This window comes from Colias eurytheme, chromosome 19 (genome assembly GCF_061535395.1).
Source record: "Colias eurytheme isolate Ceu_HAF_F1 chromosome 19, ilColEury1 Martin Lab GWU primary, whole genome shotgun sequence".
Classification (NCBI taxonomy): domain Eukaryota; kingdom Metazoa; phylum Arthropoda; class Insecta; order Lepidoptera; family Pieridae; genus Colias; species Colias eurytheme.
The window spans coordinates 2,070,302-2,093,247 of NC_142998.1; the positions used below are offsets into that span (position 1 = coordinate 2,070,302).

The following is a 22,946-nucleotide window of genomic DNA, read 5'->3' on the forward strand; positions in this document are numbered from 1 at the left end:
ACTCTCAACGCGCCTAAAGAGCACTTCAATAAGTAAAATGCAATTACATTCTCCATGTAGAGCCAACCTTCTAACTCTACACGTCTTAACAAATTCTACATCAGCTAGGATTAGTTAAAATATTATGTTTGTGTTTTACAAGAATATTCTAAAAACATTAATCTAAAAACCCGCAAACATTGTTTTTAAGAAGATTTAAAATTAATTCCATAAAACTAGTTGTTGGAATAAAATAACTACACGCCCCAGTTCCCAGCTTGTAAAAATGTAATATCAACTGCATTATCCAGAAGATATCCGAGCTAATTTAAAGCAGATAATTATCACACAGCACGATCTCTTTAAAAGCTTTCAGATAGCTTTCGCGTTAAAGCTCTAAAACATAGAACATAATGTTGTTAAGACGTGGTTTAGAAAATCGTTTCACATCGCTCTTATGTGATATATCTTATATACTAAGGCACAATCTCGTATCTAGAGTATATAAAATTTAAAAGCCTACCTTAAACTACTGCATACATGTATCAAGAACTTCAAGATTTAAGTTATGTCTCAAGTTTGAGCGTGCGCTGTCTATATTCGACCATCAGTCAAGTTTCAAACCTCGTGGAGAGCGGACGTGCGCGTCGGAACGGAAAACTGAAATACGAAAAATTGTGTAGTGGGTGTTGGAAATATAGTGAAACGTGTGTGTTATATGTTCTCTGGCTGAAAGGAAGATGACCGTGGCCTTTATCAGGTAGTTGTGTATTTTTAATTTGGGCATGTAACGTCTATTTGGTGCCCTCCGTCGATTATTTATTAGGGAATACCTAAATAAAGCGTTTATTATAGTTTAGGTTTGACGGCTTATTTAAAATTTACGGTTATTTTAGTTTCGGCTATTTTGCGGCCGTTTTTGTAAGTTTAGGTTATTTTTTTGTAAAAGGGTGGTGTTTTAAGTGGTTGTAATTGGATCGTGTTACTGAATAATTTGAATTTCTTGGCACGGATGATGTTAGAAGATAAGAAGATTTAAACGTAATCATTGCTCTTAAAATTCGAGCATTTTCCTGTGTAAAGGATTATCTGGGAGGATATTTTAATTTAATATTTAAATGTAGATTCAAAAGCTTTATCCTTTTATTCATGTATTTCCTAATTATATTTGTTTTACTTATTTCATTACTTTAGTTTTTTATGATAATATAATATGAGATTCATATTACGTTTTTTTCATAGAGCAACTGGCTCTAGGTTACTTGTTTAGTAAGATTACATAAGTAGATAAGTTTACATTTATTTTGTAAAATTAATAAATAAAATATACTAAGATTAATCCATAATAATCCATACTTAATATTATAAATGCGAAAGTAACTCTGTCTGTCTGTCTGTTACTCAATCACGCCTAAACTACTGAACCAATTTGCATGAAATTTGGTATGTAGATATTTTGATACCCGAGAAAGGACATAGGCTACTTTTTATTGCAAAATATGTGCCACGGGCGAAGCCGGGGCGGACCGCTAGTCTTAAATAAAGTACCAATTTTTAATCTTGAAAATATTATGAACAATTTTACTTAATTTATTTCACGAATAAAGTTTTTGAAATAATATCATTTGTATGGCAAAACATTAGCTTTTATGAATATCTATTAGGTACCAGTATTTTGTGATTATTATTGACTTTATTTGAATGGAAACTTTGATGAACAATTATTAATTATTAATTTCTATCCTTTACTTAATTTCTCTCTGTACAACCGGTTGTCTGGAAGAAATCGCTATTTAGCGATAAGACCGCCGTTTGTTATATTGTATCCTAGGCTAAGTCTCGATTTGTAATTTATCTTGAGCAATAAAGCATAAATAAATAAATAAAATAAATAATTTTGTTATATTTCAAACTGAAACTCAAACATTAATTCATACAAATAGACTTTAGGAGCGCTTTTGAATCTTTAAAATACATCATTTAATAATAACCAAAATATTTATTTATTTGTACAATAGAAATAAAAATAATGTTGATTCTGATACTGAAATGAATGACTTAACTAAATAAAAAGGGTTTTATTCTATCATATTCCTACTATAAATAAAATAAATGCGAGTTTGTGAAGATGGGTGTAGGTATGTGTATGTGTATGTATGTTTGTTACTCTTTCACGTAAATAATACTGAACCGTTTATAATAATATTTAGCACACATATAGAGGGTAACTTGGATTAACAAATAGGATAGGTTTTATCCCGGGAATCCCACGAGAACGGGAAGTATGCCGGTTTTTCTTTGAAAACGTGGATGAAACCGCGAGCCGAAAGCTAGTTAAAAATATTTTTGAATTATTTAATACATCAATAGATTGTATGAAGTCTTTGGAAGTCCTGTTAAAAAAAATATGAATAATAAATCTAAATAAAACTCGGGCAAAAAACTTGTTTACGCATTTCACGTGAAATAAAGTGAATGAATATTTGAAAGGAATACCTTCAAGAATAACTCCGTTTTATCAGGACTTAAATTACTGCAGAGTTTCTTATAGACGGTTAGTTTTAGTTGTACGTATCAAATTGAGGTTCTAAATAGGATCTTCTTCATTTCTTATTAATTAGAAAACAATTTTTCAAAGAGTTATGACACTGGTCGTAAGCTTTTGAAATTTTATACGGGATTCTTTCATGGACATTCGCAAGGCAATTTTGTGTTTGTATACTTTAGTGTAGGATTTAGTGTTTTTGTTTTTAAGTAGATACCTTTTGGATATTGGACTTGGACTTGATACTAAAATATCACATATACATATACCTACATGAACACCCAAAGAATCTAGTGTAAGTAGACATTATACATAATATTATTCTATTTAAAACATTAAATATGTGTAGATTTTCTTTTCCCATAAAGTAATGTTAACCACTCATGTTTCTCTTCAGCAACTTTGTAACTCTAACGTTGACAATTTGAACTTCCAATGAATATATTTTCTTCAAATAAAGTCCTCAACGTTGATTCACTTAATGATTACAAACTAACTACCAAGGAACGGGTATAGATAAAACTTTAGAACTATTATGGCTGGAGGCATCCGAAGCTTCTTAAAGGATTGCTCAAATCGCTTTACTTGTCAGAAGAAATTCCCCTTTGAATGGGACAGATAAAAGAGTTTTAGGTTAAGGGCTCTTGTGTTTCGAAGGACTGTGTTTTTGGGATCGATTTTAATCTATAGAAATGTGATATAGAATTTTATTAAGGTTCAAATGGGACTCGTGAATTAGAGCAGTATGTTGCAACAATGTTAGTCGTAGCAGCTCGGAGATGATAGATTTAGTGCTCTTTTGAGCAACATTGTATATTGTATTTATTTAGTGGTGCATTGCTCTGAATAATAGATACAATAATTTACCTAAATATAGATAATTTTTTCCTGGAAATTCATTGTTATGAAATGTAAAATGAAAGTTGTTTTTAGCAAGCTTATCGAAGAGTTTACGTTTTACTTATAATATTTATTTCTAAAAAAGCTTTTATTTACTACCTATTTATTGTATAATTGCCAAATTTAATACAGATCTGATAAGCTTTTTTTGTGTGTACATACGTAGGTATACGTTCAAAATGTAGGATGAAAGAAGGAATAGGTACGAGTACTATGTTTATATATGTATGTACATAATACGAATCGATATAATATCTTCATATTTATAAAATATATCCTATATTCATGGAAGATATAATTTTTATACAAGTCAAATAAAGTATTTAGAGGTAAAAAGATGTTCATTCAGCTCTCCATTTAGTCATTTAATTTTATATTACACAATAATTTGTTACGACTAGACATTTTTACAATATCATAGGTTTTAATGATGTAGTTAGGGGATCCTTAACAAGACATTTAAAGGACATCTCTAGTATCATTACATTTGTCTCAGGTTCTATTAATTTAACTTATAATGAGCGTATTTTTCTAGTTTTAATTAACGCTGTTTCTACGTTTATTCTGTTCGCTAGTTTCGCTAATCAGAACTTATTGCTTAAGAGATTTATACGCGAAAGTTCTAGAAATGCTACGTTTTACTTGTGGTATATAAAATTAATGACTAGATGTGCTCCGTGGTTTTATGCACAGTTAGCACCACGATTAAGTATTCTTATTGCTTACTGAATTAAATTTTCTTTCTTTCTTTCTTTCTTATGTAATTCTGTGTATCTATATAGTATATAAATTAATATTCTTTTGAAAGCACATGAAGCTGCGCGGTTCGAAGAATTTGACTGGCCGGTTGGACCCTGCTTTCCAAACCAGAAGTCTTGCTCTATGTCTGGGTGTTAATTATCTATATAAGTATTTATTTAAAATTATTTATGTATGTTTATCAGTCATCTGGTTTCCATAACACAAGCTATTAAAGCTTAGTATGGGATCAGATCGTGATGTGTGAAAATTGTCCTGAAATATTTATTATTTCTTTAAAAATTTTCGGAACATGGCAGTACTGGGTTGCCACAATTTTACCAACGCCACTTTGTTAATAGTTACACTTCAAAGGTTATTTAGTAGTTCAAACTAAATTCATTTATAAATTAGTCGATGGATATAAAAAATTGCCATTTTATTTGACGGTCCTGTTAGATAAAATGGTCCACAAAAGGCTTTCCTGACCGGAAATAAGTACTTTTTTGTACAATCGTGTAACAGATATGGCCTTATTTTTATAGCGTAAATATTACTGTGTCAATCTAGGCTTGAATTATATTACTGGTTGAAGCATTGTCTTCATCATATCTTTTTATCTATGTGAAATAATTTTTGGAATCAGCCCAGCAGTTTCTAAGATAAGCGCACTCAAACAAACAAATACTTCATCTCTTCATAGAAAACTTAATATATTATAAACTAACACTGCTCAAGAACCACTGTATCTTTTTAGAAAATCATCAAAACTCCTTGCGTTGTTTAAAGATTTAAGTATATAATATAGGGACGGACAAACAATGACAGCGACATTATTTACTATAGGTATAGTGATTATAGATTGATAGTGGGAGTTTAGATAAGATTATGCTTAAAATCAAGACCTTAGTCTTTTTATATAGGTTTGGAATAAGACGAATGTGTTCCAAATTAACCTACTTCCGTATAAATCCTAAAGAAAACAGGATGCTATTATATGATAATATACAATATGAAAGGGGATTACAATGTTTATTTTTAATTTTAGAAACATACTATAAGCACTGAAATGAGTTGATTATTCGACGTGTAGTGGGAAAAAGAAAACTAAGACGCTTGAAAGCAGATAGAGTTATATAATTATTGCTTTCTATCAAATTGGTATATAAAAAACTATTAACAACTAGCTGCCCTAGAAGGCGTTGTTCTATCCCATTGCTCCTATTTCGTGCTTTCTATCTATAAGAAATTTCTTTGTGACTTTACAAAAACGTTAAAAATAGCCACATTGGTAGAGGCGTTCTCGAGTTTCGTTTAGCAACATATTTTGCGAACCAATTTTATTCTATAGAAGATATAATAAATCTGTAGGTATAATGTGTCATTTTATTTGTAATTGTAGAGGAAAGTATTGTTTGGGTTATTTGATACAAAACAAAGTTGAAAATAATAGTGTTGAAATTTTAGAGAATGTTTACATGAATGTAACAAAAGTTGAATGACATGATATAAATAACTAATGTAAATACAATTCGTACATTTTAGTGTGTTAATTTTGTTTACTGAACTAATTTATAAATAAACAATGTATTATTTGTAGGTAAAAATTAACATAGAGATAAAAAAAACATGCTTTATTTTAAGTATGTTAAAAATAATGTAAAAACCTTTTCATTAAAATAAATCCCCAATAATAACAAGCAGAAGATTAATTTATCCCAATTTGCGGTTCTATCGATATAAAGATATCCGAAAACCGCGTATTAAAATTACAATATAGGTAGATAGCAATTAATTTCGCGCCAAAAACAAACCAATTCTCTCATCCAAACATCAATTTTATACGCAAACAAAATTAAAGGAGAGCGCTCATGTTTTTCGGCTCATTTTCTATTCTCTTCCGTAGACAATTGTAGTCTGGGAGCTGAAGTTGAATTATCTACAGGTATTTGATTAATTAAGTAATTACTTTTTGACGTGACAACGTCTTATAATTCGATAGCCGGCTGCACGCACGCAAAAACATGACTCATGCGGCGTTACCTCGCTCTGAGGCGTTCCATAGGCTTGAAGTGCAAGCGAGAGAGCGGAACGAGCGACATAGAAGCATAATCGGCCGTTGTAACGTTCAACTATCGTCAGTAAACCGACTTTCATCATCTTCTCTGACTTTGTTTGGTCATATGTATCACTTGGTGTTTTCTAAAAACTGAAACAAGGCAAAAAATATTAGCTAATGATCTTAGAACGTTTCATTTGTAACGTGGAAATCTTTAATTTGAATAAAATGTAAATTATAAGTGGGAATATTATTCCTAATAACATTAAATTAGTATAGAAAAGTTCCACCGTTTTTATCAATACAAATTATTATATTAAAGCAACCTACCACACTGACGAGGCGTCTAACAAATAAAAAACTTAACTATATTAATTATATTGTCAGTAATAGGTAGCCACGTAATTCAATTGTTCCTTTGTCATATCAAAGAGGCTTTTACAAAAAAAAAAAATCAAACAGCCTCTCGGTCTAAGTTCTTTCACAAACACGATTGACGTGCAAAGTACTTAACATTTATTTCATGAGCAAACCGTTTGATTTGATTTCAAATGAATTAATTCAATTTATGCTAAGCGCTTTTTTGTCTTGTTCAAACAACCATGTACCTTCCCTTTACAAGATCCCTTAATGTGTTTTCGGTTTTTAAAACGAACGACGGTAATGAGATTGTCATAAGTGGAATTCTCGAATGTTCTTTTCTTTTTAACAATTTGAATATTTATTAAGTTTGTAATAATGGAATTCTTTTAAGGATGAATTACGTATTCTTATAAGTATAATACCTATAAGTGTGAATAAAAGACAGTAGTTTTGAAAGTCTTAAAAAGTTGCACCAAAAGAAAGATTTTCCAATGAAAATTCCTTTTTATGACAAACTCGTAAAATCTTACAATGTACCATTACGGATTTAACACGTGTACAAATTGGGGTCAAAATTTCTATTAAACTCTACAGACCCCGAATAAAGCGATGAAACTAGTAATTTTCGGCGACGTATGACGCTCATCAGAAAAACATTATGCTTAGGGTGCTCACACTGCTTTTGCATCCCTAATATCGAGGCAATGTGCCAATTTCCATTACGACACGGAATATAGCCTTTCAGTTTAATGTTTGGTTGGTATTGTAAAGTTTTGTTCTAATCATATTGAAGAACTTAGTAGTTGAAGACTTGTATAGTATGTATTCGAATATTACCATGTTACAAGATTTATGACTAATGAATCGATTTTGTTAGAGTCTGTAAGTTGATAAGAGCACTAGTCACTATAATCTTTTAGAAAAATATCTAACATTACAAAATACATTTATTTATTTTAATCTTCTAATGTTTACCACCTATTAAATTAATATTTAAAATTAAGTTCCACCGGTTGGGAAAGCAGTTTCTACAGATAAAAATAATATACTTAGTTACTCTTTTCGAAATTAAATACATGAATGATCATGCATGTAAATTAAATTAAATAAATTGCGGTAATTTGCGGTTTTAATACCTAGACTAGGGTTATAATATATTTATAGGTATTATCTGTGGTATTACTGTCTAGTTCTTATCAATTTTACGGGATCTGTTTCTAATCTTCAAGCCTTAATTAAACAGTACAGTTTCAAACACATTTAACACCAGACACGGTATCATAACATTACGCAACGGTTATCTACAAATCACTGGAACAGTAACAGCTATTACGGCCGATTACGCGTCATTTAGTTCGCGTAATACATGGTAATAGGTCGCGTAATGGTAGCATGGTAATATCTAGTGGTGCCACATGTTGCAAATTTGAATAGCCATGGCCATGTTTATGTTAAAATTTAGTTGTACAAAGGGTAGAAACATGACAAGGGATGTTATGTTTAGGATTAAGGATGAAACGCTACACCAGGAGAGAGAGAGAGAGAGATTTGTTTCGTGCCGGAGCCAGGAAACAAATCTATACTAATATTATAAAGCTGAAGAGTTTGTTTGAACGCACTAATCTCAGGAACTAATGGTCTGATTTGAAAAATTATTTCGGTGTTAGATAGCCCATTCATCGAGGAAGGCTATATATCATCACGCGACCAACAGGAGCGGAGCCACGCGGGTGAAACCGCAGAGCGCAGCTATAAGTGAAGCAATATCCATACACATTTCAAAACGCCGTGCCCCGTCCGTGAACAGCCGAGCTATGTTCAGGCATGAATCACTTCATACAAAAAGTTTCAAGCATCTAAATATGATTATACTGTCCGCGTTGATCAACTATTGTAGCTTTATTTTGGTTAAAGAATGGTCATTTTAATAATAAGTTTATTCATATAAAACGTATGAAAAATAAATTTCCTATTGTAATATTATAAGCTTAGATACCGAAGAACTGCTTTTTATGTAAATATAATCAAATACTCTATAACTCTATCAAATAGCAAATGTGGATACGGAAAAGGAAACTCGTTAAAAACTCTTTAATTTCTCAATAATCTTGCGTGAAATAAACTGCAAGAAAATAAGTAAGTTGTAACTAGTTTCTTGTTGTTTCTTCTTAAAACTGTAAACTTACCTACTTGATCACAAGTTCTTACACTAGTATTTTAAAAACGTATAATAATGCACATACTTATATTTAGCCTTAAATACGCCTAATATGATTATAAAACAAAAATAATAGAATATTATATGCAGCTAAATGCAGTATTTTTTGCCTACGTAGATTTAAGTTATATAAGCAAGTTTTCATATTTCTAATATGGAAAATTTCAGATAAAAATTAAAAGATATTTATTTAAAATCTTATAAGGATGAAATTCATATTATGTTCATACATTTCTGGTTCTGGTGTATTTATTCAAACATTATAAAGTGGAAAAGTCAGAAGTTTATTAAAAACTAGCCACTCATAACGTTTAGGTAAATTCAAACAGTTTTATATTTAAAAACGCAACGTCCTGCCATTCAATATTTTTCCCCTCACATCGTTTGACCCGTGACCCGTATGCTTTGCTATCTGTGCTTTAAAATAACTAGATCGAAAATAACGCTATTTCATTCGAAAATAAATTTGATTTTTTAAATTTATAACGATAACATATTCATTAAAATATCTGTAATGAAATGGTGGAATGTTGATATTTTAATACTTGTGTATTGAAACGCTTGAATAATAAAATAAATATGATAAATAACATCCCAATTAGTTTTAAGGGCCTTTATATTGTATGTATATCTGTTGATTTAAAGATACAATGTTGATAAACACCTAACAATATTTTATTGACCTACATTTTAATGTATTGTAGCTAAACATTCTTATTGTATTTAAACTAGATTTCTAACCGCGACTTCGCCCGCGTTTTCAAAGAAAAACTCGCAAAGTTCCATTGTAACGTATTCAGTTACCTACATACCAAATTTCATTGTAATCGGTTCAGTAGTTTTTACGTGAAAGAATAACAAACATCCATCCATCCTCGACACAAACTTTCGCATTTATAATATTAATAGGATGTGTGTGTACTATTTTCTTCGCATCTTTTGCATGTTTCCTGCGCATCTAATCCATACTATAATATTATAAATGCGTAAGTAACTCTGTCTGTCTGTTACTCAATCACGCCTTAACTCCTGAAACAATTTGCATGAAATTTGGTATAGAGATATTTTGCCGCGAGTGGAAAGCTAGTAAAAAATAAATAACGAAACTCAGAAATACTACGACGTTGTAAAACTACGTAAGATTGCATCTACATTGTAATTCTCTTACACAGCCACGGAACACTGAGTGCATCTTAAGAGGTGTTATGTGGGAATTAAACATTGCAGCTACGAATAAAAATTAAAAAAGAGAAGATATTTTTTGCTTATACGTTTATATGACAGTTTTAAAGGTTTTTCTTTATTTGGCAAGCTTGCGCTATGTCATCTATACCTACTAATATTATAATGTTGAAGAGTTTGTTTGTTTGTTTGAACGCGTTAATCTCAGGAACTACTGATCCGACTGGTCGAAGAAAAGAAAATAGTAATTAAAAGATAGAAAAAACAAATGAAAAATATCTTGAACAAGTGATACGTGCGGATGTGCAAGTCATACCATACGGCCAGTTATGGAGTAGTAGGCCGGTTGCAGAGCTTCACCGACCATCAGTGCGTACGTCAGTCACGCTTGTCATATGTATGGAAATTCATAAAACCGTTCATAGCTAGACCGACCATACGCACGCGTATTGTCATACGTATTAGTTAGTCATATTATTGTTATTCATACACATTGTTGATGCGTATCGTCAGGACCAATGGTACGCACTGACGGTCGGTGAAGCTCTGCAACCGGCCTACTACTCCATTGCTGAAATATAATAGAAGCCTTTTGAATAGTAAATCGTTAATATAGAGTTTTTATAAATGAATACTTATACTTTATAAATAAATACTTAAGAAAATAATGATAACCTTTCAAATATAACATAGAATTGAGAGGAATAGGCCTGGAGAATATTACAAAATAATATGAAAGATACAATATATTTGATAAGTACTTCAAGAAAAAGGGAATTACTAACTGACAAGAACAGACTTGGAGGCTATAAGTTTGAGGACATGTGACATGTTCCAAGTTCTCAATTGTCCATCTATATTACGGCCTTAATGTTTTGCACGACTCATGATGCGAAGCATCAGAGAGTGCTTTACGATCGAAAATTTTTTTTCGCCTCATTTTTGCAGCTATTCTTATTATTATAGCCTTGTTAGTTCACGGAATCAAAATATTTTGCATACTATTGTCGAGATAATTTAATGGAGATTAATCCCATACTTTTTAAAAATTGATTTACTTCAATAGAATTGGAAAAAAAACACCGAAATAAGTCAAAAAATTTTCCTGTCCGTCATGTGTGAAACCTGAAAACACTATAACTTGTGAAAAAAAGCATCATTTGAGTTAATTTTTTTTTTAAATATTCTAATCGACGATTGTAGGTCACTGAATGCGTTATGCGAATGATTAATTAATTCAGTGTCGTTTAATTGCAATTAATAAAAAACGAAAACTACAATAAGTTTTTTTTTTATATTTCATAATTAAATGAGCATTATGAGTCGTGCACTTTTGGATTTTCCAAACTTTTTAGATTTAATACATAATATTATGTTTTATGAAAAAATAGGTTACACATATCCATTATACATGGTCACTTAAGATTCACTTGATATCAAATATAAAGTACAATTTGGAATATAATATTTTAAGTAAATTTTCAATACTATATCTACATTCAAGGTTGTTATTCACCCAAAAATAAACTAAATATAACCTATGCCATTCAGGAAGAATATAGCTCTAGATGAGTTATATCATTATCAATATCGGTCTTAAAGTTAAAGAACTTATTTGGAATAAACAAACATAAAACTCTTTCTTATTTCTGATATGAACTAGCCTCGCTGTTTAACTGGCATAAATTCGCGGTAAAAAGCTACTTAAAACTATATTTACAGAAAAAATAAATTATTTCGGACGAATTCCAGAGATTAGCGCGTTGAATCAAACAAACTTTCTTCATAATTTTATATAAAGGTAATTTTAAATACTATGTATTATATAGATATTTGTAATATCATAAAGCCGTTGACACATGTGGCGAGGACATCAAAGTCGCTCGCGTAAACTCGACCTGAAAGTTTTATTTCAAAAGTTTAACCCTTCGAGAATGTTCTATAGCTTAAGTTTGTTGGAAGTTACGAATTGTATTTGCTAGTTTGAATATTTTGGCCTTCATTTTTTTAAATTTTCATGTGTGCATGTTTTATTTATGAATAAAAAGGCATTAGTTTTAGGATATGACTAGGTAATATACAAATATGAAAATTCTTCACGTATATATGAATAGGTGTCCCGTTCCAGATTTTTTTTGTATGTAGGTAATAGAAGATTTTTCGGTTGTATGTCCTTACTAAATGGGCATAAAACTTTGAAATTATTTTTTTTTTAAACTTTAAACTTTATTTATTAAAACTTTTTGTACACATACAGTAAAAAATCTTACAAAATAACAATGCAATTTGTCTTTCTTAATGCCTTATACATAGTTATATATATATTGTAAAACGTCTTTGAAATTTTCAAAGTTTTCTTACACTTTATACACAACTAAAAATGAGCAAGTGCCAAGTACCTATGTCAAGTACAACTATAGGAATTTTCCTAATACATACATACAAACACACACGTAAATAGTTCGATTTCTATATATATGTGTGCATTCAAAATAACTCATTCTGTCCCCAAATGATACACGTGGAATAGCGTTAATTTCGCTCGCTGCGATCCCGTTTCAAGTTTCAAAGTCAAATAAAAGATGAAATTCCAATTTGAACTCTTGTTTATCACTTAAAATACGTGTACAATATGGTTTCGAAAGTGGCATCTACATTTTTTCAGTGGTTAAGATGTAGGTAAGCGTAGATAGAGATGTCTCGGGTTCGATTCCTGGTGGGGACGAAGAAAAAATGCCTGGGTCTGATGGATAGGAAACTAATAAACTATTTGTCCAAAAAGAAAATCATTCAGTGACTAATTTGTATAATGCATCTGCCCCATACCCCATAAAGGGACAAGGGGTTTTACTTTTACAAAATAGGCGACATTTTGCAAGTCACAATTCCTCGTGGATATCTTTATAATGTAACGAATTTCCTATTTGATAGTGAACAGTCATAATACATAGCAACCCCTCATACATCAGGGATTACCAGGGATAAAGATATGTATTCCGGATAAAAATATAGTATAGGTCGCTAAGGAATAATAAATCTTTCTGCCGGTGAAATAAATTTCAATATCGGTTGTATAGTTTTGAAGTTCATTTAGAGCTAACAAACAAAAAAATGATGCTCTATGTGTATGTAGTTTAATATTAGAGAATTATGTGCGGATAATAATAATTTTATTACTTACTCGATGGTTCAATCTGTAATTTAAAAAGAAATTAATCTTCAAATACGTCAGCATTTCTATCAATGGAAGGGAAGTGCTAGAAAAGTCCCTAATCCTATGCCTTTTGCTTTTATTCATCTGACTTTTCAATAAATCTTCGTTCTCTATTACCGTATTACGAGAAATGAAGATAAGTACCGAATACTAGAGATATCTTTATACAAGTCTTCCAGTAATTTGATACCATTATAAACTAGCTGTGCTCCACGGTTTCACCCGCATTGTTCCGCTCCTGTTGGTCTTAGCGTGAAGATATATAGGCCTTCCTTAATAAATGGGCTATCTAACAGCGAAATAATTTTTCAAATCGGACCAGTAGTTGCTGAGATAAGCGCGCCTAAAGAAATAAAAAAACTGTTCAGCTTGATAATTATAATATACTAGCTTTCCACCCGCGGCTTCGCCCGCGTTTTCAGAGAAAACCCCGCATAGTTCCCTTTCCCGTGGGATTTCCGGGATAAAACCTATCCTATCTCTCAAGTTGGATCGAACTGCACATGGTGTGCGAATTTGTGTGTGAACCGGCGGTGAACCGGCTCTCGGCGATAGGTAATAATTTGCACGATGCATTTATCGGAAACACGATCTCATAGTCTTCTTTTGTTCACACTCTATAACGTGTTTTATCAGTTTCCTTGGTGTTAGAAGCTTTATGAATTGTTTAATTATTTAATACATATTAGATTTAAATTATATGATTTGAATAAAATAGCTCGTTGTATATCATTTATGAGCAGTTTGTAAACTACATAATTATTTTTGAAGTAAACTTCTTTAGGCCTCAATTTTGGTATCTTTGAATCTTGCCGAAGATGTTTCGCTTCTGACACGAGTGCTCAGTACACAAAGTGCTCTTTTTTTAGTTTCTAAATTATGTAAAAATACAAAACAATTGCTTGTCAAACGTGTAAACAAATAGTACCAATTCTAAAAAATTAGGCACTGTTACGAATTGCGATAAATTTCGCAAAATCCAGTTTCACGAATTCACCATTCGATCCTTTAAAAAAAGGTCTAAGTCCACAGGCATACGTTTTAAAAAACAATACCGACAAAGCTGTAACACAGGCAAATAAAAGGGAACAACGGTAACATACCACAGTAAATATAGATGGAATTCACAAACGATACCCCATGGAATAACCTCGTATTGCGTTAGCGAAGATTCACATAATTCATTTAGCCGCTAACTTTGACACTACAAAATTTGTTGAGCACACAAGATTGTCTGCTGTTCGTGTGTTTGTGATTCAGTTAACTGTATAGATGTTTTAGATATCAAGTTTGTTTATCATTTACAAGCTTCCGCTCGTGGCTTCGCCCGCGTGGTGTTTTGATAAAAGGTAGCCTATGTTCTTTCTAGGTCTAAAGATTGTCTGTGCCAAATTTCATCAAAATCGGTTGAGAGGTTTAAGCGGGAAAGTGTAACAGACAGACATACAGAGTTGCTTTCGCATTTATAATATTAGTAGGGATGGTACAACTAGCTGAGTTGCCCGGTCTCATACTCGGACGCACACGAGGACAAAAGCAAGTATACTTTCAGCTCATATTTGTGTTATTCTGGTGAATAACACAAATATGAGCTGAAAGCCTATATTACTGTAAAGTTATATCAAAATTCGTCCCGTGGTTTTATCGTGAAAGAAAGGTGATACAACCATCCTAGAAAACTACAGCCATTATAATATTAGTATAGGTATTGAAAGTGAAGTGAAAATTTTTTAAAGCTCTTTTTTAATTTTATTAAGTTGATTTACAATGTTGAAAGAAAACTATTTTCAACACACCCTTTACGTACACCACACACTTTAGGGTCTCCGGACTTTTAAGTAACGTTATATTCCGTGTTTAAATTCACAAACAATATCTATTCTTATCCTACCAGTGAGAAACATTTTTTTTTATCTTACAATACAGATAATAAAATAAACAAGAATATTTATTTTAAGTTCTTAATTTCGTAGAATAGAATAAGGCAATAGGCATATACATAGAAGGACAAAATCGAGATGCCAAATATAAGACTTTTGTGATGGGACAAGGAGATTATTGTGCTAATAAAAATTCGGAGTACTCTCGTTGAAAGAGGCATTGTCACTGAATTGGTACTTGAATTGAAAATCAGTTTTGTCGATTTCGAGTGTGCTATTAATGCCTAGTTTTGTTGGCATTTTTTGCAAGTGTAGGAAAGGTTTCAGCTTTAAAAACTTTTGCTTCACTAAAAACGGCTTTTCAAACATACAGCTGCTTATAAATGTTTTAAAATAATCTGGTTTCCATGTGCTCACTTCGTATTATGAGAAAAAATTGGATACAGCATAATATTGGTACCTAATAGAAATATTACATTTGTCGTAGTAAAAACTCTTTCAATTTATCACCAGAAATAAGTTATTTATACTAAACGTTAACCAACGCCTGCCCGATTGTATATCCAGCAAACTATGCTTCAAAACTCAAATAGACTGAAAAATACAATGTAATGCTACGACATTTTGATCTCTATTGTATTGCATACTAGCTGTGCCCGCGACTTCGTCCGCGTGGAATAGTGACTGCATAGTAGGTGACTACTTAACTTTTATTGAATAAACACGTACTACCATAAATAATTAAAAGAACTGTTAGTAAAATTTATTACTAAACAGCTAAAAAATAAAAAATAAATGCCTAGTTAATTTTCTACGTAAAATTTATTTTAAATTATGTCATATTATTTTTAGGCACCAGGAGGGAAGGGAGCAAATTTATTTTTCTTCCTTCCTTGTATGGATGTTTTTGACAATATATCATGCAGCAACTGAGCGCCGAGACAAACTTCAAAACGCAAAGGAATAGAATCCGCTATCGATACTAATTGACATAAGCGTATGATGTTTTGCTAAGGATTTGTTCACCCTACCAACGACGACGACGACCATGAACAAAATTTTCATCCAGTCGCAATTTAACAAAATTGTGCAAAACACAATTAGAATAAAATATTAAAAATTTCCTGTCGTTCTGGTGCTTGGAATTTTTTTTTTGAGATCGATGAATGAAAAAATAGATTTTTCGTAGAAACGGTAAAATTATCTATAAAAAACTTCAAATACATTGTTTTCTAGGAGCCACCGTTTCTACGAAAAATCTATTTTTTCATTCGTTGATCTCAAAAATAAAAATTCCAATCACCAGAACGACAGGAAATTTTAATAATTTATTTTTAATTGTGTTTAGCACAATTTTGTTAAATTACGACTGGATGAAAATTTTGTTCGTGGTCGTCGTCGTCGTTGGTAAGGTGAACAAATCCTTAGCAAAACATCATACGCTTATGACAATAATTAGTATCGATAGCGGATTCTATTCCTTTGCGTTTTGACGTTTGTCTCAGCGCTCAGATCTTTCCTGTCTCACGCCTGTAGTAACTAAACCGTTTAGACCGTGCATTCGTGCAATAAAAATTAAATTAAAAAAAAACCAACGCAACGAAGAAAAGTGCATAGAAAAAGGAATAAATAATTTTACAAACTTCCCGAAGATCTTTAAAAATAAATACCATTTTAAATATTTATAAAAATAAAAATGTTGTGTGGTTTTATGAAACCACGGTAAAAGTGAAACTTAGGCACAAAATTATCGTATTTGTACGATAATAATTATCGTACGGTTCCGAACACTGCTTTATACCTACTCGGCAGCCGACCGTCACGCGACATTCGCTACACAGACCAAAAAGTTTGAGACGATGTAATAAAAGTTTCACTTTAAAAAAAAAAAGTCATCGGGGCTGCCATACCATCATTATCATATCATATACAATTATATTTTTTTTATAATGGTACTTAATTTTAAAGATCGTCGGGAAGTTTGTAAAATTATTATTTATTCCTTTTCCTTCGTTGCGTTGGGTTTTTCTTTTTAATTTTTAAATTTTTAACTTCGGTTTCTTATTTTCATGTGATATTTTCAAGTGAGTTTTTGACCTCTACCTCCATATTACATTCCTACATCATATTGATATCTATAAGTTTGTTGCTCCTTGACATCTTTTAAGTTGGGCCGTAACCGTGCACAAATTGTAATGGATCACAGTGGCAAAAGAAGTGGTATCTTTAGGAAAAAAAAATTGCCAAGAGCCAGGCCTATGTGGCTTTGAGTAGAGTTCAAAATTTCCAGGGTGTGGCTATCCTCCCGCTCCCATATCCCCCTCTTCTTTCACAGACTTTCAACCCTTCTCTTTCCACACCTAGTAAATGGCAGAACCGATTTTGATGTAAACCATATTATCTAATTATACCTATATGTATTATGTACACGTCATATCCTGTCGTTTGATGCTCCATTTGGTTTATTTATCTAACCACTGTCACCCCTAAATGTAATAAACGGATGAACCGATTTCGATAAAACACGTTGCTCTTTTATATTTTGATATGCCGCTTGAGTATATTATTTGATCACATTCGATTATTGTTCATTCCCACTTTTACCGCTGTAATCTAATAAATGGATAAACTGAATTGGATAAAAAATAACTAATATTTTTTCCCACATTCCCACTTTTACCTCTATATACCTAGGTATAATAAATGGATGAACCGATTTTGATACACTTTATCTAAGAACCAGCGTCGGAAAATATGCTGCCTAACACGCATCTAATTCGTATTGCCTGTTAGCGAGCTACAGTGGCACAAACAGACACACATAGCGGTCAAACACTTATCACCCATCTTTTTGCGTCGGGGGTTAAAAATATAATACGACATAATTTAAAGGACATTTTATGTATAAAATTTACCTAGAAGTAAGCATAATTCTAATTTGACCCCTTCCCCCCCTACTACCTCAGCTTACCCCCCCACCCTTGGGGACTTTCAATATGATCACCTGGACATTTATAAGGAAAAACTGTAGCGTATAACAGATAACTTACGTTTTATCGTACACTGTATAGTGTACAATAGAATGCCTTAGCAAATGTTCGCCGTGAATATTTAAATGGTCATAACTTTTTTATTTACGAACCGATTAACATGAAATAAACACTAAATGTTAAATAAAGATTACCACAATATATTAATAAATAATAATAAATCGCATCTAAATCGGATAAGCCGTTTCTGAGATTAGCGTGCACAAACATACAGACAAACAGACAAAAAAATTTATAACTACAGTTTTGGGTTTGGGATCGATTTAATAATAACCCCTGCTATTTTTTTTACATATGTATTTTTATTGTACAGACATCACTTTTCTAGAATTTTATTATACAGGGTGTACCAAAAAGTAGTGATGAACGGAAGCTGAGAGGTAGAGGACCTAAAGGGCTATCCGAATCACCCCCATGTATGTGATGCGATTTTTCGTATTTTCGGAGTTATGACGTTTTTTTCAATTTTTCACCTATCGCCGAGTACGATGATATTTTCACTCATGCTGACGTCAATGATTGCGGAAGATGCTTGATTTTTTTTGTGTGCTAAGCTGAAAGATAGGCCAATTCAGTATGGTAACATTTACTATCGTTAGATCTTTGAATGGAATAAAAAAAAGAATTAAATGGCAAGAAAGATAAAATTACCCAGTATGTTCACCACTTCAAGGGCCCGTAAAAAAATAAAATCACATAAAAAAAGTTTTCCGTTTGACTTTTAAAAACTTGCTCTATCTATCAGATAGCTACCCTGAAAATTTCATTTAATTATTCAGAAAGCTTCAATCGAAAAATTTAAATCAAAATGTGGTAAGTGCAAAAATTGAATTAACTTGATGATCATTAAAACCAATAAATAGGTGTTTAATTACCAGAAATTTTTAAAATAACCCCGCTGTTGCTCAATGCATGTGCGACATCACCGTAAAAAGTTGTCTTTTAAATGTCTGAATGCCCTTTTATCATTTTTAATGGTTTCTTCTGCTACTATGAATTTCCGGGTTATTTCGTCCAAATTGTGGCAGTCTCTCGTCTTTGTAGTATCCCCAAGGAAAAAAATCAATAGGGTTTATGTCCGGGGACCGTGCAGGCCAGGCTAAAGGGCAAAGATACCCTGAAAGATGGATTGGTCGTTGCAGCCTGCGCATGCGCCGGTGATGCCTGCCTTAAAGCCTGGCCTCCACGGTCCCTCGACCTAAACCCCATTGATTTGTTTCAATGGGAATACTAAAAAGACCTCGGCTACTTGAGAAAATGCCACAATTTGGACGAAATAACCCGGAAATTCATAGTAGCAGAAGAAACCATTAAAAATGATAAAAGGGCATTCAGACATTTAAAAGACAACTTTTTACGGTGATGTCGCACTTGCATTGAGCAACAGCGGGGTTATTTTAAAAATTTCTGGTAATTAAACACCTATTTATTGGTTTTAATGATCATCAAGTTAATTCAATTTTTGCACTTACCACATTTAGATTTAAATTTTTCGATTGAAGCCTTCTGAATAATTAAATGAAATTTTCAAGGTAGCTATCTGATAGATAGAGCAAGTTTTTAAAAGTCAAACGGAAAACTTTTTTTATGTGATTTTATTTTTTTACGGGCCCTTGAAGTGGTGAACATATTGGGTAATTTTATCTTTCTTGCCATTTAATTCTTTTTTTTATTCCATTCAAAGATCTAACGATAGTAAATGTTACCATACTGAATTGGCCTATCTTTCAGCTTAGCACACAAAAAAAAATCAAGCATCTTCCGCAATCATTGACGTCAGCATGAGTGAAAATATCATCGTACTCGGCGATAGGTGAAAAATTGAAAAAAACGTCATAACTCCGAAAATACGAAAAATCGCATAACATACATGGGGGTGATTCGGATAGCCCTTTAGGTCCTCTACCTCTCAGCTTCCGTTCATCACTACTTTTTGGTACACCCTGTATGTATTGATTGACCACGCGCAAGGTTACTAATTTCCACTACATCCTCACGCAAATCGTCAATTTTTATGAATATTGAATCTGTAAATAAAAAAAAATCAAAAGATAAGTACCTAATTTTATTAAAAAGCTACTAACAAATAAAGTTTTATCAAGAACTAAAGTGACCTTCTTTGGGCGTATAATATAGTCTTGTAAAAGTTATACATAAAAATAAAATTTCATCATTTTCTTATTTTGTCATAACTTTAACTAATTAAAAACATGAGTCTAACTATATAAAAGCTACAACTTACCTTTTGTGGGAACGCAAGAAGGCGAAAATTAAAAAAAAGCCGAAGATTTTTAAAAATGTAACCAATGAACACAATCACTGTTATCTACTATTACCCAAAGAGAATACAAATACTGCGCCTATTACCTATATAACTGTAATGGTGTCTTGTTTGACATCAAATAATAAACATCTACCCTCACTTATAAAAATTTAGTATATTCACATGAAATATAAGCGCACCTGAAATGGACTCTGGGAAGATATGAATTATTTATTTAACTTTAAAAAAAAAACAACCTCACCAACATCATAATTCATAATATTTAAATTATGAATTTCCAAGGAGCGTTAATATTATGTAAATTGATTTAATGTTAATGAAATCTCATAGATGGCGCTGTTTTAAATTTGTCTTTATACTACTAAGATTCATTATACTGTTTCTCTGCCAAAATTACTTAAATGATGTAGTTTTTATAGTGTAAAGGTAGACAATAGCATGGCTTATTCAAAAACAACATTTAAACATGAGTCTTTATATTGTACGCTGTCGTAGTACAGAGAATACGTAAGAAGAATAAAGGTTCACAGCTCCTCCCCCGCAGGTGATAGCATGATAATATGTATATAACAGCCTGACCCGACATGTTAGTAATATTCATGCAAAATTTGAAGTAAATCCGTGCAGTACTTTCTGAGATTAGCCTGGACAAACATACAGACAAACAGACAAACAGACAAACCGACAAACAGACAAACAGACAAAAATTCTAAAAACTATGTTTTTGGCTTCTGTATCGATTATAGATCATGGATTATGTATTCTTTTAAAAAAATATTCAATGTACAGTTTTGACTTTCCTACGATTTTATTATATGTATAGATAAAGGTCAATTTCTCTTATCGTTACGTATGTTTCAAAACTCAAATAGACTGAAAAATACGGTGTAATACTACGATATTTTCATCTCTATTGCCATGTATATAAAGGTCAATTTCTCTTATCGTATTGTGATCCATTTAGTACGAATGTACGTCGTATTTATTAACAGTTGTTAGTTCTCACAAGTCACCTTGGTTATAGTTCTGTTTTTTTCTCAAAGCCTGTCAACCGTTGACTAGTTGGTTATCTGTATAATACTAAAAGCAGCTATTTCTTTACTAAAGTACTTCATAAATGAAGATGATGAGGAATTTGGAATTCATTTAATAAATTACATCCATGACAATATTTCCATAGTGCATACATATTATATCAAACATAATAATATATTATTGGTATGACTTTTAAAACAATTTCAATTATTAAGAGAGATAGCTAGAAAAAAAGAGACTTGAAACCATTGTTTGCGGTCGAGTAAATTAACGAATACTTAAAAAAAAGCTAGACTTTACAAGAACTGACCTCATTTTGTAACTGTTGTAAATTACTGAAGAAAGTTTGTAAAAGATACTAGGTGTAAGTCACACAGACTATTTCGCTTTTTGTTTTTAATCTTCCAATAAAAGTCGAGAAGAGCAGGAAAATTTTGAGAAATAACTATCTGTTAACTAGAACAATGTAATACAGAACATCTATAATTACCTAGTAAATAAATATGCAGATTAATAGATAAAGGGTAAAAATATTTTAATTGTGATAGGCCACTTCACCCTTAGGGTCAAACAATTAACTAAATGAGTAGTAAATAGAAGAATACGTTGTTTTTATGTCATACTTATTTGTTATGCTTCATGAGTAACAGAGAAAAAAGTTAAGAAAGTCAATCTGTTCATCTAAACTATCAGCTTTCCACCCGCGGCTTTGACTAGTGGAAATCCCTATCAGAATGAGATGTATGACCGCAGTAAAAAGTATTGCCTATGTCATTCTCTAACTTCTTATATCCACGATAATTATATCAGTCTAGGTACATATTATTAAACTAGCGGTCCACCCCGGCTTCGCCCGTGGTACCTACATGTTTAAAGTTTAAACTATCCTATCTCTCAAGTTGGATCGAACTACACATGGTGTGCGAATTTTATTATAATCGGTTAAGTGGTTTAGGAGTCCATTGAGGACAAACATTGTGACACGAGATTTATATATTATATTAAGATTGGTCTGATGTGACGTGAATGAAAAACAACCATAGCTAGAGTTAAGGAAGTACCTAAGGATTTGCCATTTATTTGTATACTTATTACTTTACTCTATAATTGACTTCAATTTCGTTAAATTGCGTACCACATTCACACTTTTCTATCTCCAAGAGCCTATAAAATAATGTACAAAATCGATAAATTGATAAACCCGAAAAAATTTATCGTATTCATACAATCTGGGAATATTTCAGGTCAGTCAAAAAGTTCAGAGCTGTTAGCGGGATGTGAGCAAATTGTTAGCAATTCGTTTCGAATATTTTATTTGCTTCGCAAGTTTGAAATTCCGTTATACGTAGGTTTATGGTGGCTCTACATTAGTGCCGTGAATTCACGCACGAATTGTCGTCGCGAATTTGCCGCATAAGTTGTGTTCTCCACATTGATAGCTTGCTCACAATCATACATGAAACCGGGCATGAAATGAACGTAGAACCTGCTGACAAAAT

The 22,946-nt window shown here is 31.9% G+C and overlaps 1 protein-coding gene across 1 annotated transcript in view; it reads left to right on the top strand.

Moving 5' to 3' along the window:
- The first annotated feature begins 601 nt into the window (after nt 1-601).
- LOC149900012 (zwei Ig domain protein zig-8-like) overlaps nt 602-22,946 on the top strand; it is a 103,746-nt gene continuing 81,401 nt past the window's right edge. The window contains exon 1 of the mRNA XM_090112859.1: nt 602-739. The gene's annotated coding sequence lies outside the window, so the exon portion shown is untranslated. The remainder of the gene's footprint in view (nt 740-22,946) is intronic.